The 14,417-nt window shown below is 35.0% G+C and overlaps 1 pseudogene; it reads right to left on the bottom strand.

The window, feature by feature from the left end:
* Window positions 1-6,410: 6,410 nt before the first annotated feature.
* Window positions 6,411-7,176, bottom strand: LOC112825293 (elongation factor 1-alpha 1 pseudogene; annotated as a pseudogene).
* Between the last annotated feature and the right edge of the window lie 7,241 nt (window positions 7,177-14,417).

Raw genomic sequence — 14,417 nt, 5'->3', positions numbered from 1 at the left:
ATGTTAATTTAAAATAAATTTAACATAATTTTCAGTAGTGACCTTTACTCACTCTCAATTTACTCACATGTTCTGCCTGTAATCAAATTTAACAGTTTTCATATAAATGTAATAAGGTTCATTTCTTTATTACATTTAATTGGTCTCAACTTGTCAGTGGGTACTTAACAAAATTTAGTCCACATTGCAGTGATATTAGAAAAAATAATGTCTTAAGCATAATAGACAAGGGCTAAATGACTTTATCTAAATAAATCAATTACAGAGTAACTGATATCAATTCAACTAGGAAGTTCATCCTTGGCTTTACTTCACTCAGTATTTATAATGAATTAACCAAGGATAATTTTCTTTAATATATTTGCCAACCAATAAACTCACCAAATGTACTAACATTCTTTTTTCACATCAAAAATTGTGAACATGTTTAGTGTTTTTAATAAATATCCATCTACTTTCTAATAAGTACTAGTGTGGTTTTAAAATGGATAAAGGCAAAGAATTGGCAAGCCATTTCAGAATAAGAAGGAACTATGTGGAAAATACTGAAGTAGAGGTGGCTTCATGTGCATGCAACTTAGGCAATCACACAGAGAGCCCCAAGCTGAAAAGAACCTCACACTTGGTTTCATCCTCTGCTATGGCTGTCTTGTAAATGTTAATAATTTAACACGAGGCAGGCACCTGGGTGGCTCAGTTGATCAAGCGACTGCCTTCCGCTCAGGTCATGATCCTGGAGTCCCAGGATCAAGTCCTGCATCGGGCTCCCTGCTCAGCAGGGAGTCTGCTTCTCCCTCTTCTTCCCTCTCGTGCTTTCTCTCTCTCATTCTCTCTCTCTCAAATAAATAAATAAAATCTTTAAAAAAAAATAATTTAACACGAGGCCCCACATTTTCATTTTTTACTGGATCCTGCAAATTATGCAGATGGGGCCTTCAACAAATGGTGTGCTTGGAGAAAGAACACAAGTACACCTTTCTGGAAGAAAATCTGAATTACTCTATTTTTATTCTCCTAAAGTCTTCACTTTTTCTCTGATTTTTTTATTCCTATAGTTTTTACTTCTTGGGTCCCTAGAGACTGAAAGCAAAATTAATATGAATAATGGTATTTAATCCTTAAAATACATAATTTAGGAAAGAAAAGATTAAGTAGGGGTGAAATTTTTTCTAGAGTTTTAAATATTTTTTCTCTTTCAATAAGTCATTATTCAACATTTTCTTTAGCCCAGATATGGATGTGAGGTCTAGAAGATATATACATGCAAATAGTTTCCTCTGATGTTAAAAATGGAGACTTTTTTTGTGTGTGTCATGTTTTAGTTGTTAAAAAGACTTTTGGAAACCAATTTAAAATTTAAACATAGATTTGTTATGTCATACCTCTGGCCATGTAGGCTTTAGAAATAATGTGTTAAAATTAATTTGCTGTATTATTCCTTTGCTCTTAGGAAAGAAGAATCTTATCTAGACTATAATTATTTTTCTAAACTAATTTAGTCCTAGTGTTCCAAGATCAAAGGCCAGGGTATGTAAATGAGGTAATTTGTTATCTTCCCCAATGGGTAGGAGAGAGAAAATTATCCACCTGTGGCCTCAGTCTTTCAAGAATGCTGGCAAAGAAAGTAGATTAGTTGATCAAAAGTAGTTGATTAGTTGATCATGGTATCCACTGAAAAACTACCAACCCCAAAGCCCACATTTTAATTACATTCAGTAATTAGAATTTGAGTACTTTAAGGTATCTCCCCTAAGTTTTTCTCAAGATCAGAACTCTGATTACTATTCAAACACATAGAGGGAATGTAAGTTCCAAACATGGTGGCCTATGCTATAAATGGGCTATCTTATTTTACCTAAGAGTAAGAATTTTTTCCCTTGTTTTTAGAGAAACTTTGCTTCTCTGTAATGTATGATTACTTAGCAGATTTGTACTTAAAGGTTAAAAATGCACAGGGTGTTTCTCAAGATATTCTATCTAAATACGGTAAACTTGTCCCCTAAAGTTACCTGAAACAGCAGTTTCCCTAAAATAACAGAGATTAAACTACTAAAATCATTTATGATAGGAAACATGGGCTTGGGCAATAAGGAATAGTAGGTGTAGGTATAGGAGACCACAAGAATTTCTCATTTAGCATGTCCTCCAAGACCCTATTCACTCTTTAAGTTTTACACAGCTTTTAGCCAAAGCTGAGAATGTTCATTTTACAAATAACGATGACAATAAAGTAAATGATAATTTAATATAAATTAAGTACTAGTGATATAAACCAACAAGTTACCATCTGTGTATTAGGAAAAATCAGATTTGGAGGGCAAATAATTCAGCTTTATTTATGAATGGTATCTAGATGAAGAGTTATCTAAGCATAAATGAAGATTATCAGACTGACCAGGTGATCTTGGAGTCCATTCCACTTATAACTTGATGTGATACTACTTGATGCCACATTTGAATAATCAAGTTCCCTAACAAAGCTTTTAAGTGATTAAAAGTTTTTGATGTACTGTTATTTTACCTACATCTTCAAACAAGACACTTACACTAAAAGTAGTATGTTGCACATTTATGTGACATATGATTTATTTTCTTATCTGTATATTACTGTATATTTTAATATTATCAAAGAATATACAGTAAATATTTATAATAGGAAGGCATAAATTTAAGGTCTGTCATAGATTTCTGAAAACAACACTGAGGTTATTTCTTACGATTTTTGTAGAAATCTATTTTCTTTATTCTTTCTGTTGGAGGGAGGCAGTATTAATCCCATGCTGACTTGGTGCCAATAAATGGGAAATGTCAGCTAGGCTCCTAACAGGGAGGCCAGGGAGTGTCAATAAGGGAATGTCGTTGGAATTAAGAAAATGCAAAACCTCAATATCTAGCTTTTAAAACACCAGTCCCTTATCTTTTTGCCTCAGGGTTCAAATGAATACAAAGGCCAAGTCTGAAATAAGTAAATGGGGGATGGCATCATTATCTAATAACAAAGAGAAAATAGACTTAACAAGATTAGTTGTCTGCACAATCTTTCTGATAATTTGTAATGCTAATACTAAATACATCACTTAAGCAACTTCATTTTAAGCTAAGTAGTTTTGGGGTCCTAAGATCCAGTTACATGCCCTTAACCCTCTTTACTTTCCTTACAGCAATGTTCACAATATTTCTTTTTCGTTTTTAATTTTTATTGCTAGTATTTTAAGTTCTCTAAGGGCAGAGACACATCTGTCTTGCTGAGTAGTATATGTCCGTTGTCCAAAAAATGCTAGGCACCCAAGAAACATTTGATGAGTGAAATTAAGAACACAATTGTTTTAGTTCAGTTTAGTCAAACAGTTGTTTCTTGAACACCTGAGAAAGGTTGAGATCACAAAGATTAATAAAGCAGGGCACTGTCATAAAAGGCAGGCACACTGAGAGTATATATATTCTGTACCTAAGGGCCCAGGAGGCTCTAAGTCTGTATAAGATGCTAAGGGAGCAGAGTCAGAACAGCCAGCAAGTTCCAACAAGACTTTGTCTAAACTGAATCCTAAAATTAAACCAAGGACTTGCCAGTGAAATCAGGATGATAAAAGCATTTTAGGCCAGAGGAACAGATTAAGAAATTTCAAAGCATGAGAAAACATGATGTATGGGGAAAAAAATTAAGTCATTGACTATTTTTTTAAATTAAGCAATGGTTCAAAGTCACTTTTGTCAAATGTTTCTATTTAGAAGGGTTATAAGACTACAGTATCAACTTTTACATTTAATTTTTACCAAGAAAAAGTATCACGACATGAAAAAGAAGTTGTACCATTTGTGGAAATTTGGGCTTAGTCTGTAACAGCAGAATGCAAACCATGACTAAGTGTAATATAGGCCGCTCTCAGAGGAGGTCTCAAGAAGAAAATATACATTATAGTTAATATATAAAATGTATGTTTATGTATTTTTGTAACTATGACCAGAGAGGTATAAGTTATTTTCCTACATAGCTCACCTATATACTTAAAAAAAAAAATACTTCTTAAATACATTCTTATTGTAGGGAATTTTTTCCCTAGTAGATTATGTATTACTGTATACATACCATACTGGGCACTGAACAACTTACCATTACAGAAATTACTTGGAACATTACAATGAGGGGAATTTTTAGAGTTACTTCTACCCTAGCCTATTTATAAACTTTAGAAATAAAGAACAGTTGTTATTCTAAAATCTACTTAATGTTCTGCTTTAGGTGTCTTGAAATTCTTCATTTTTAAATAAGGGCCCTGCATTTTCATGTTACATTCTGTCAAATTATGACAAATTATGTAGCCAATCTTGCTTATTTCTCTTTTGCTTAATACAGAGAATTATTATTATTTGTTGTTTTGTTATTAGGAAGATTCAACAGCTCTCACAATAAAAATGATAGCTCCCAACTCTCTCTCTCCATATGTAGACAGATATAGATAGGTTTCCATTAACCACCATGGTGCAAGAAATTAACACAATTGAAAGTTATCAATAGATTCTCTGATATTAAAATTAAAAGCCTGACTCAAAAGAAAGAAAGGTGTTAGAGTTTAATATGTATCCGTCTAAAAATGAAAGAAGGATTTTTTTTTTTTCTTTTCTGGGACCTCAGTCAACACAACTTGCTCCCCTTTGAAATAGCTGCAAATTTTAATCTCAAATATATTTCTAGAGAAAATTCCACATTTAGCTAGAATGATAAAGCTTGTATTAGACTAACTGTTCTTGTGGAAACTAAAACAAGTGTTTGTTTTTTTTTTAAGATGCTTAAACCCATCAGAAAAACAAAGGCAGCTGGGATTTAAGGAGTGTCACTATTATGGAACTAAAATTAAATGAGCCCCAAAGGCCTCATATAATCTCATCTTCAAATAAATAATACTTGCATTGGAGGAGATGCTGAGAATGTTAAAGCAGACACCAAAGAGTCTGTAACACTAATCAGGGTTTCTAGAATATACACAGTGAAGACAAAACCTGGTTTTACAGCTTGACAAGAATGAGGGACTATGGTTAAAATTCAGGCTTTTGTGTCAGACCTTGAAAGAGGTAAACTCTAGAAGGAAAAAAAACAGACAAATGTGAGCTGGAGTAAGATGATCTGCCTATACTCCATTTGCCTTTAGGAAGAAAATTAAATACAGTGTGGAGAAACAAAACATCATCTCGGGCCTTTGCTACTCTTCATGTACAATGCATTCAATAAAAATTATCCCGAGTAAGAATAAGACCAAGTGACAAAAATCAAGAAGAACAGAGATAAAACAATAAACCCACAAGTGATCCAGATACTGGAGTTTTCAAAATGGACTTAAACTACTAATTTTAATAAAATGGATTTTTAAAAGATGGATAATTTCACTGGGGAATTATAATCTATTTATTTAAAAAAAGGCAAATACTCTTAGACATTAAAAATATAATATCTACAAATAGATGTTGAAGATACAATGGAAGAGAGGATTAGGGAATTCAAAGACTGATACAGCCAGGTAGAAATGTGAAGAAAACAGAGATGAGAATTATAGAAAAGTCTGAAAGAAACATATGAATACGTTAGAAAGATTCAAAATGTGTGCAAATACAGTTCCAGAATAGAGAAGATGAGAGAATGGATGTTTGAAGAAATTCAAGCTGAAAATTTTCCAAAAATGTATGAAACTTATCAAGTCACAATTTCAAAAATAAGTGTGAATACACAGTAGTATAAATATAAAGCCAAAGCACAGGCAGGCTTATACAATTAAAACTCTGAAACCAAAGAGAAAGAAATACTTAAAGCAGTAGAGAAAATAACACCAATTTCCTTCAAACAAGTAACTAAGCTTAAAAATGTACTTTCAATATAAATTTCTATGTTACATTAGTTTATTAATTTTTCTTCCCCCTCCCCCATTACACTTGGGGTTGTAATGGGTCTCAAAATTCTGTGACAGATTTTTGGTCAAGTTGTTTCCATTAAAAAGTACTGATTTTAAAAACTAGTAACTTAAAATTGCCCCCCCCCCACACACACACAAAATAAGCAAATAGTCCACAAAACCTCTTTTTTTTTTTAAAGATTTATTTATTTATTTATTTGAGAGAGAGAATGAGATAGAGAGAGAATGAAGAGGGGGGAGGGTCGGGGGGAGGGTCAGAGGGAGAAGCAGACTCCCCGCTGAGCAGGAAGCCTGATGCGGGACTCGATCCCAGGACTCCAGGATCATGACCTGAGCCGAAGGCAGTCGCTTAACCAACTGAGCCACCCAGGCGCCCCCTCCTTTCTTTCCAAAGGTTTTACGATGCATCATTATCATTAACCAGTCTTTTTACTATTAAACTTAAATGGCCAACTGACACAAAGAGTTCTGAGACTGTTCTTCCACCGATTAAGACTGGGGTGGCAGCTATTGGGGAGAATATTCATTTAGCCTTCCGAATTTCTGGGCAGACCTGGTGACCTTGCCAGATCCAGCTGCCTTCTTATCCACTGCTTCAGTGATACCCACAGCAACTGTCTGTCTCATATAACCAACAGCAAAATGGCCCAGCTAGTCAGAGAAACTCTCAACACACGTAGGCTTGCCAGGAAACCTATCAACGATGGCAGCATCACCAGATTTCAAGAACTTGGCACCATCTTTAGCTCTTTTTTCTAGAACAATGATTAATCTTTTCCTTCAGCTCAGCACACTTGCAAGCAATGTGAGCTGTGTGACAATCCAGCCCAGGTGCATATCCGGCACTGAATTGGCCTGGATAGTTCAGGATAATCAAATGAGCCATGAATCCATCTGTTTCCATCGCTGAGTCATTTTTGCTGTCACCAGCCACATCACCACAATGAACATCTTTGACAGATAAGGTCTTGCCATTGAAGCCCACACTGCCCCCAGAAAGAGCCTCACTCAAAGCTTCATGGTGCATTTCAACAGACTTTACTTCAGTTTTAACACTGACTGGAGCAAAGGTGACCAGGTTTAAGAACACCAGTCTTACAGAAATGGAATCCATTTTGTTAACATCAACAATTAGTTGTTTCACACCCAGTGGATAAGCCAGAAGGGCATGCTCATGGGTCTGTGTATTCTTGGAGATACCCACTTCAAATTCACTGACACCAGCAGCAATAACCAGGACAGCACAGTCCTCCTGAGATGTGCCTGTAACCATGTTTTTGATAACATCTCTGTGTCTTGGGGTATCAACGGAGGTCCCATAAGACTTACTGGTCTCGAATTTCCACAGGGAGAGATCAGTGGTGATACCACATTTGTGTTCAGCTTTCAGTTTAATCCAAGATCCAGGAATACTTGAAGGAGACCTTTCTCATCCTGGCAGCCTCTTTCTCAAATTTTTCAATAGTTCTTTTTTGAATCCCGCCACATTTGTAGATCAGAGGACCAGTAGTCGTAGACCTGCCTGAATCTACATGTCCAATAACAACAGTGTTGATGTCTTTTCCTTTCCCATTTTTGTTTAGGCTTGGTGGTGGTTTTCATAACACCTGTGTTCTGGCAGCAAACCCATTGAGAAAAAGCAATTTATTGATTTTTCAAGATTTTCTTACAGGATAGTTGTTTTAAGCTGTGGCTACACAACAGAGGATTAAAAAACTCACCAATTATGTATCACATGAGATAAAGACAAAAAATATTTTAGATGGGGATAGATATCAAGGAATAATGAAAGAAAGAGGCTATGAAGTGAAAAAAAAAGGTTGCTATTTAAGCAATTTGAGAAAATATTTGACAAGGAAGACATGTGGACATCTGGGGGGAGCATTTTCCAGGCCAAGGAACAGACTGTGCAAAGGACATGAGTGGGCGCATGCTTGGTGTGTGATCAAGAGTAGGCGGTCAGGGCTGAATGAGTAGAATGAAGCGTAAGAGGGGACCAATTCATGAAGGTCTTATACTGTATTAAGAATTTGGGCTTTTTAAATAGAATGAGAGGCAAAGCCATTGGATAATTTTGAGGCAAAGAGTGACATGATCTGACTTAATGTTTTGATCAAAGGACTTGGGTTGCTGTGCTGCTGATGGGCTATACAAAGTCAAGGGCAGAAGCTGGAAGACCTGTTTGAGGATGTATCTTCTACCACCTCCTGACTTCCAGAGTAACTGCTATGAGGTCTGTTGTCATATGACTATGATTTAAAGATAATTTGTTTCTCTTTACAGGCTTTAAAAAAAAATCACAATGGCTAACATAGAAATGAAGAAAATTACAGGATTTGGAGAAAATACAGATCAAGCAGAACTCACACACCACTGGTGGGAAAGTAAATTGGGATAACCACTTTAGAAAATTGTTTGGTGGTATCTGTCAAACCTTAACAGAAGACTTAGCAGTCCCCCTTCTAAAATATATACCCTAGGACTTAGCAGTCCCCCTTCTAAAATATATACCAACGTAGATGTATACACATGCTTATTAACAGACATGTATAAAAATATTCATAGCAGCACAGTTCTAAATAGATCTGGACTGGAAACTGCCTAAATGCCCATCAAGAAGGGAATACATAAAAACATTTTGGTCTATTCATACCATGGGAATAATGCAGCAAGAAGAATGAATGAAGTTTAACTTTAGGTACCAATCACATATCTCACCAATATAATGTTTTGTCTGTTTGCAATGCCTCCTTTATCTGTTGAGCACTTCCTACTTTTTATACCACAAGATGTTCCAAACTCATCTTGCTTTCTCTTTGCCATGCGATCAACGATTTCTTTAAGGAAGCTGGACTCTTTTAACTGAGAATAGATTTAAAAACCAGTATCAAGAAAATTGGGGTACTCATTTTCTCCTGTGGTGCCATGCTTCTAGGATCTCTCCAAAGATGGACCTAGAAAGTAATGAGTTCTTATTGATACTACCCATTTCACACCAACACCCTGGGGTTTAGTCTAGCTTTCCCCTTTCTTTAAGTCTAACTACATTCTCTAACAACTGAGCATTGACTTTCATCATAATATATTAATTTGCTCAATCTTCAAATATACATGGTGCCTAAACTGTTAAACTATAATCCTGTGAAAAACATCTAGATTACAATAATTGTGTAGGTTTTTTCCTTTAATCTTTAGTAGATAATCAAAAGACAGTAGTTACATCAATTCTTTTCTTCTCTATCATAATTACTATGATTTATCAACATTTCTGTCAAATGAGGTTTTAGCTTGTGGACTTAAAATATACTTGGTCCAATAAATAGCATTGTTACCCTTACTTTCTTACAGTTTCTAATTGCCAAATATAACTTTAGACATTCCTTAAAAAATGTCTTTGTAAATCACTTTCTCTTCATCTGCCTCTTGAAAATAACAACTGCATCTTGTTTTGTGAGCAAATTCAGTATCTTTTTTTAACAGGTAAACTAAATTTGTCCCCATTTATTTTTCTGCCAAATATATTTGGCTTTATTTCTGTAACAATATTTTATAATTATAGGTTTTATGTTTTAATTTCATGCTTCTTTATAAGATACAATCTCATTTTAACTAAAGCGTATTTTGGAAGGTTTGTATTTTTGTTCTAGTTACTACCTTTGTACTTATAAGTTATGAATGCCCTTAGTTCCCAGTTTCCATACTCCAACTTTTAATATCTGGTTTGTCAGTGGGGCACCTGGGTGGCTCAGTCGTTAAGGGTCTGCCTTCGGCTCAGGTCATGATCCCCGGGGTCCTGGGAATTGAGCCCCACATTGGGCTCCCTGCTCCGTGGGAAGCCTGCTTCTCCCTCTCCCACTCCCCCTGCTTGTGTTCCCTCTCTCGCTGTCTCTCTGTCAAATAAATAAATAAAATCTTTAAAAAAAATCTGGTTTGTCAGTTTTTAATGGGATCCTTTATTTCCTACCTTTTGCCTATACATGTGTCAAGGACTAATATAATGTTATACATCAATTTAAAAAGAATCAATGAGCTCATCCAAATTCCTCCTTTCTTTTTCCTCCCATTAAAAAAAGTTGTACTGTCACCATCTATGGATTTTGTACATTAGTAGTCTGTCCTCATCTCCATTTTTCAGCAGTAAGTTTAAATTGCATACATTAAAATGTTCAGTATCCATCCGTTTGTTGAAATTTCCCCAGGCATCTCTTGCTTTAATGGAGCTCATTCTAATTTCCCCAAGAAGGTCTCATTAGTAAAGAATTCCCTAAGTTCGTATATGTTTAAAACTTTTTCTCTAACCTTTTTATTTGAGGAATGTTTAACTAGATATAAAATCCTTGGTTCACACTTTCTTTTAATGATGTTTTACATACCCTGCTCCATTATGGTCTTGCTCTGAATGTTGCTTTTCAAAAATTGAATATCAGTCTAATTCCTTTTGGCCCTGTAAGTTATTTGATCTTTTTGACTAAAGAACTTGAATATTTTTTTCATCTCTCTCTTCAGAGTTTAATAGTTTTACTAAGATACTTCTAAGACCTAATCATTCTGAGATAATTTTCTCCTATTTGCCCTTTAATTTGTAGATTCAGGTCTTCATTTATTTTCAAAAAGATACTTGAGGTTCTAGTTTAAAATCTTGGTTATATCCCATTATCCCCCCCCAAGGGGTACCTCTCTTTTTCCTTTGTTTTCTCTCTGATACTATGTGTCTCAAAGACAGCCACTTCACATTGTAAGAACTTAAGTTTCTTCTATGAAAATCATGCTGTGGTAATTCTGAACACTTTATATTACAAAGTAGTTTCACTATTATACTTGTCATACTTTTTTTTAAGATTCTATCTATTTTGACAGAGAGAGGGAGAGAGTGCGCACAAGCAGGGGGAGCAGCAGAGGCAGAGGGAGCCCGATGCGGGACTCGATCCCAGGACCCTGGGATCACGACCTGAGCTGAAGGCAGATGCTTAACCATCTGAGCCACCCAGGCGCCCCATACTTGTCATACTCTTAATGGCAGTTGTTTTAGATTAACTTTAGATCACTAGCTCCTCTGTTCTCTCTTCCTAGCACTTCCTCCTTCACCCCTTTCTCCCTCTCACCCTCCCCTTTTCTCCTCCTCTCCTCTCTGCTCTTTTCCACACAAAGCCTTGCAGCAGGGCAGGATTAATACACAGTGTACACTGGAATCTAGTGACTTCTCTCTTTTCCCTACTTTTAATTTTACACAGTTTGGGCATTCTCCATTTTCAACTTGTGAAAGCTGAAGGCATGATTTTAGTATATTCTTTTTTTTTTTTTTTTTTTTTTGCTTTAGGAAAAAAGTATTTGGAAATACAGACCTAGGTAGCTACCATTGTGTTATCTACCTGGAAACTTTTTAAATATATTCTGTGATACAAGAGCAAATCTATATATAATTTCATTTTTTCTCTTTCATACCAAAATGCAATCAGACTATGCATACTATTACATATTCCTTTTTTAAAAAACTCTACATGTATCTTGAAAATCTTTCCATAGCAGTTTTTTTATTTTTTTATTTTTTGAAGATTTTATTTATTTATTTGACAGGGAGAGACACAGCAAGAGAGGGAACACAAGCAGGGGGAGTGGGAGAGGGAGAAGCAGACTTCCCACTGAGCAGGGAGCCCAATGCAGGGCTCGATCCTGGGACCCTGGGATCATGACCTGAGCTGAAGGCAGATGCTTAACGACCGAGCCACCCAGGCGCCCCTCCAGGGCAGTTTAGACTTATTATTCATCATATATAATGCACAGGTTGCCAAAAATTTTTACATGGTGCTAAATTAAACAGAGAAGAAAAAAAACAGAATTAGGAACAGTGTACTCAGTATCAATGGAACTTAGAGTTGGAATACCAACAATTCCAAAGGAAAAATACTAGTATTACATAAGCATGGCAGATCATCAAATAATGGAGCACTGTAATAAATATATGATCTTACCTAAAACAAAATGAATTAGCTCAACAGAGGGGATGTAAGGAAGAGCCAAAGGCACTGAACTATGGGAAGATTAGAGAAGACCCCACCCAATAACACTTCTAAGTCAAAGCCTGTAGCAAAAAAAGGAAGAATGTGGGGTGGGATTTGCATCATGTATGTGCAGTACCCTGTTGCTTTCAGGTGGCACTTTCTGTTGCATTCAACTGCTGGTCCTTGTTGGCACAAAATATTAAACTGCTGGGAAAATTCTCATATATATCAACATACAGTCCATCTAAAAGTGATAATCATTCCTCTATTTACTAATCACATATGAACTTATTTGTATTTCATCAATAGATTCTATTTAGTTCCATTTCACTCCCCCTTACACACAATTGAAATCTTAAATAGAATTTCAAAACAATATCCTGTGTCAGCTATTTTCAACCTCACTTATAGAGGTACCTAATGTCATGAATTTCTAAGGTTCTTGTGTATACTCCATTCAAATTATTTGTTTGTCTGGATTTTTTTATTTCTGACCCTGGATTCAGTTTTCTTGTTCCATTAATGACATGCTTTCCATCTTCTTAAACTTCATGGTCATCATCTCCCCCATTTTCCTTGGTTTTATAGATTTATACTTTTCGTTTGAAGCCAGTGACATTTTTATTGATATAAACTACCTATTGATTATGTAAGTCTCCTTAAATATTCAATGTGCAATTATTCTTATAATCAACATAACTATCAATAAAAAGGAAAACACTATCTTCCTTTTAAGGTTACTAGCATATACATTCTGCTAAAAAAAAATTTAAACCACAAAGACAGAACTCTCAATGTAACATTTTGGTTAACAATGTGAGATTTTGAGTGGAACAATCTAGATTTGAATTTTGGTTTTGGCCTTTACTAGCTGTGCAACTTTCAACAGGTACCTTAACCTTTTTGATCTTCAATTTTTACATGTATAGATTTATTAGGCACATTAAATGTGAGTAGAGATATTCACAAGACTTCATAAATGCTACATTTATAAATGCACTGCAGATGATACATTCAATAACTTAGTTTTTTCCCTTTTTTCAAACTTTATAGGATGCATATTAGCATGACTCAACAGTTAGCTAGAAAATAACGTTGAGATAAACGGGATAGGTTTTACCCTAGCGTGGGTCATTGCTAGAAAATGTACTCATTTTTAATTTTTGCTGTGTAGAGTTTGAACAGTGGAGGAAAGGGGAGCTATGTTCAAGGATGCTTACCGTCTTGCAAAGAGTCAATTATAGCTGTCTTTGATGGTGATGAATGCCTTCTATTACATAATAAAAAAGCTGAGTGTGAATATAACTAATGAATATGACACCACAACTTTATGGAAGAATTTTATAAACCTTTCCCATGTGCTTCTGAATATACTATATATATATAACATAGAATTCTATTGTTAATAATGTTAGCCAACCACAAACCTAAAATCGTATTTAGGAAATTGGAGACAGCGGTGAAAGTCAAGAATTTCTGGAGTCAGCAACACTCTGTCACTTCATTGGATTGTTTTTCTCTTGAGACTAATATAGAGCTTAGTGAATTTGTTTAGTCAGCCTTGTGCTTCAAGTTTCTTCTTTATCAGCACCCTTTCATATGATCCTTGAACACAGGAATAAGGATTACAGAGTACTACCTAATTTACTTTTTAAAAAAGATATTTCAATGAGATGCTGACCTTAGTCTTTTGGGCAAAGATTGCAATTTCCTACAACTTTATCATCAGCAGTAATGGATAAACTTCAAAAATCTTAAATGTCTTAAACTGCTTTCACATCATTATCCATCTGTCCAAAGGATCTTTATTTTTGAATATGGATTTCACAAGTGAACTATTTCTCTTAGTGTCTTCTATAAGAAGTTTCTGTACACCGTAAGTAATAAAAGACCCTTCAAAATGTTAAGCCTGATTTTATTCACAATAAACTTCTTCTTAGAATGGCTGGATTACCTAGTTGTGTGTGTCTTCATAAAATCTCAATATACATATTCAATAATGTAACTGTTCTAATGTTAATAAAACCCTTGTAATTTTAGTAATTTTTAACTAGCATTTTAGATTGATATAAAATATGTATCTTTTAATATAGTTTAGTCAAATTGTATCCTTTCCCCATATAATATGTAAATATTATACTGGCTTTCCTGTAAATACAGGTCTTTCGATTAGACACATGTTTAATTCTATATAAGTCATACATTTCATATCTCATAAGTAGGTCAGGATACATTTGAGATGTGGATTATTAACATAGATAAGTCATTCGTATTCATCTTTCATTCATTCAACATGTTTTCTGTGTGCTTACTATATACCGGGCATGTTTTTAAGGGTCTGCAGATACAGCAAAAAGAAAATAAACGAAATTTCCAACAAATATGGAGATTGCATTTTAGGAGTGGTGGGAGAAAGACAGTAAATTAACACACACGCACATACAAACATGCACGCACTTACACAATCTCACACACACACACACACACACACACACACACACACACACACACACAC

Source organism: Callorhinus ursinus, unplaced genomic scaffold (genome assembly GCF_003265705.2).
Source record: "Callorhinus ursinus isolate GAN/ISIS: 27379988/994484 unplaced genomic scaffold, GSC_fseal_2.0 scaffold12, whole genome shotgun sequence".
Classification (NCBI taxonomy): domain Eukaryota; kingdom Metazoa; phylum Chordata; class Mammalia; order Carnivora; family Otariidae; genus Callorhinus; species Callorhinus ursinus.
The sequence above is the reverse complement of the archived record's forward strand: the minus strand, read 5'-3'. Positions and strand labels throughout refer to the sequence as shown.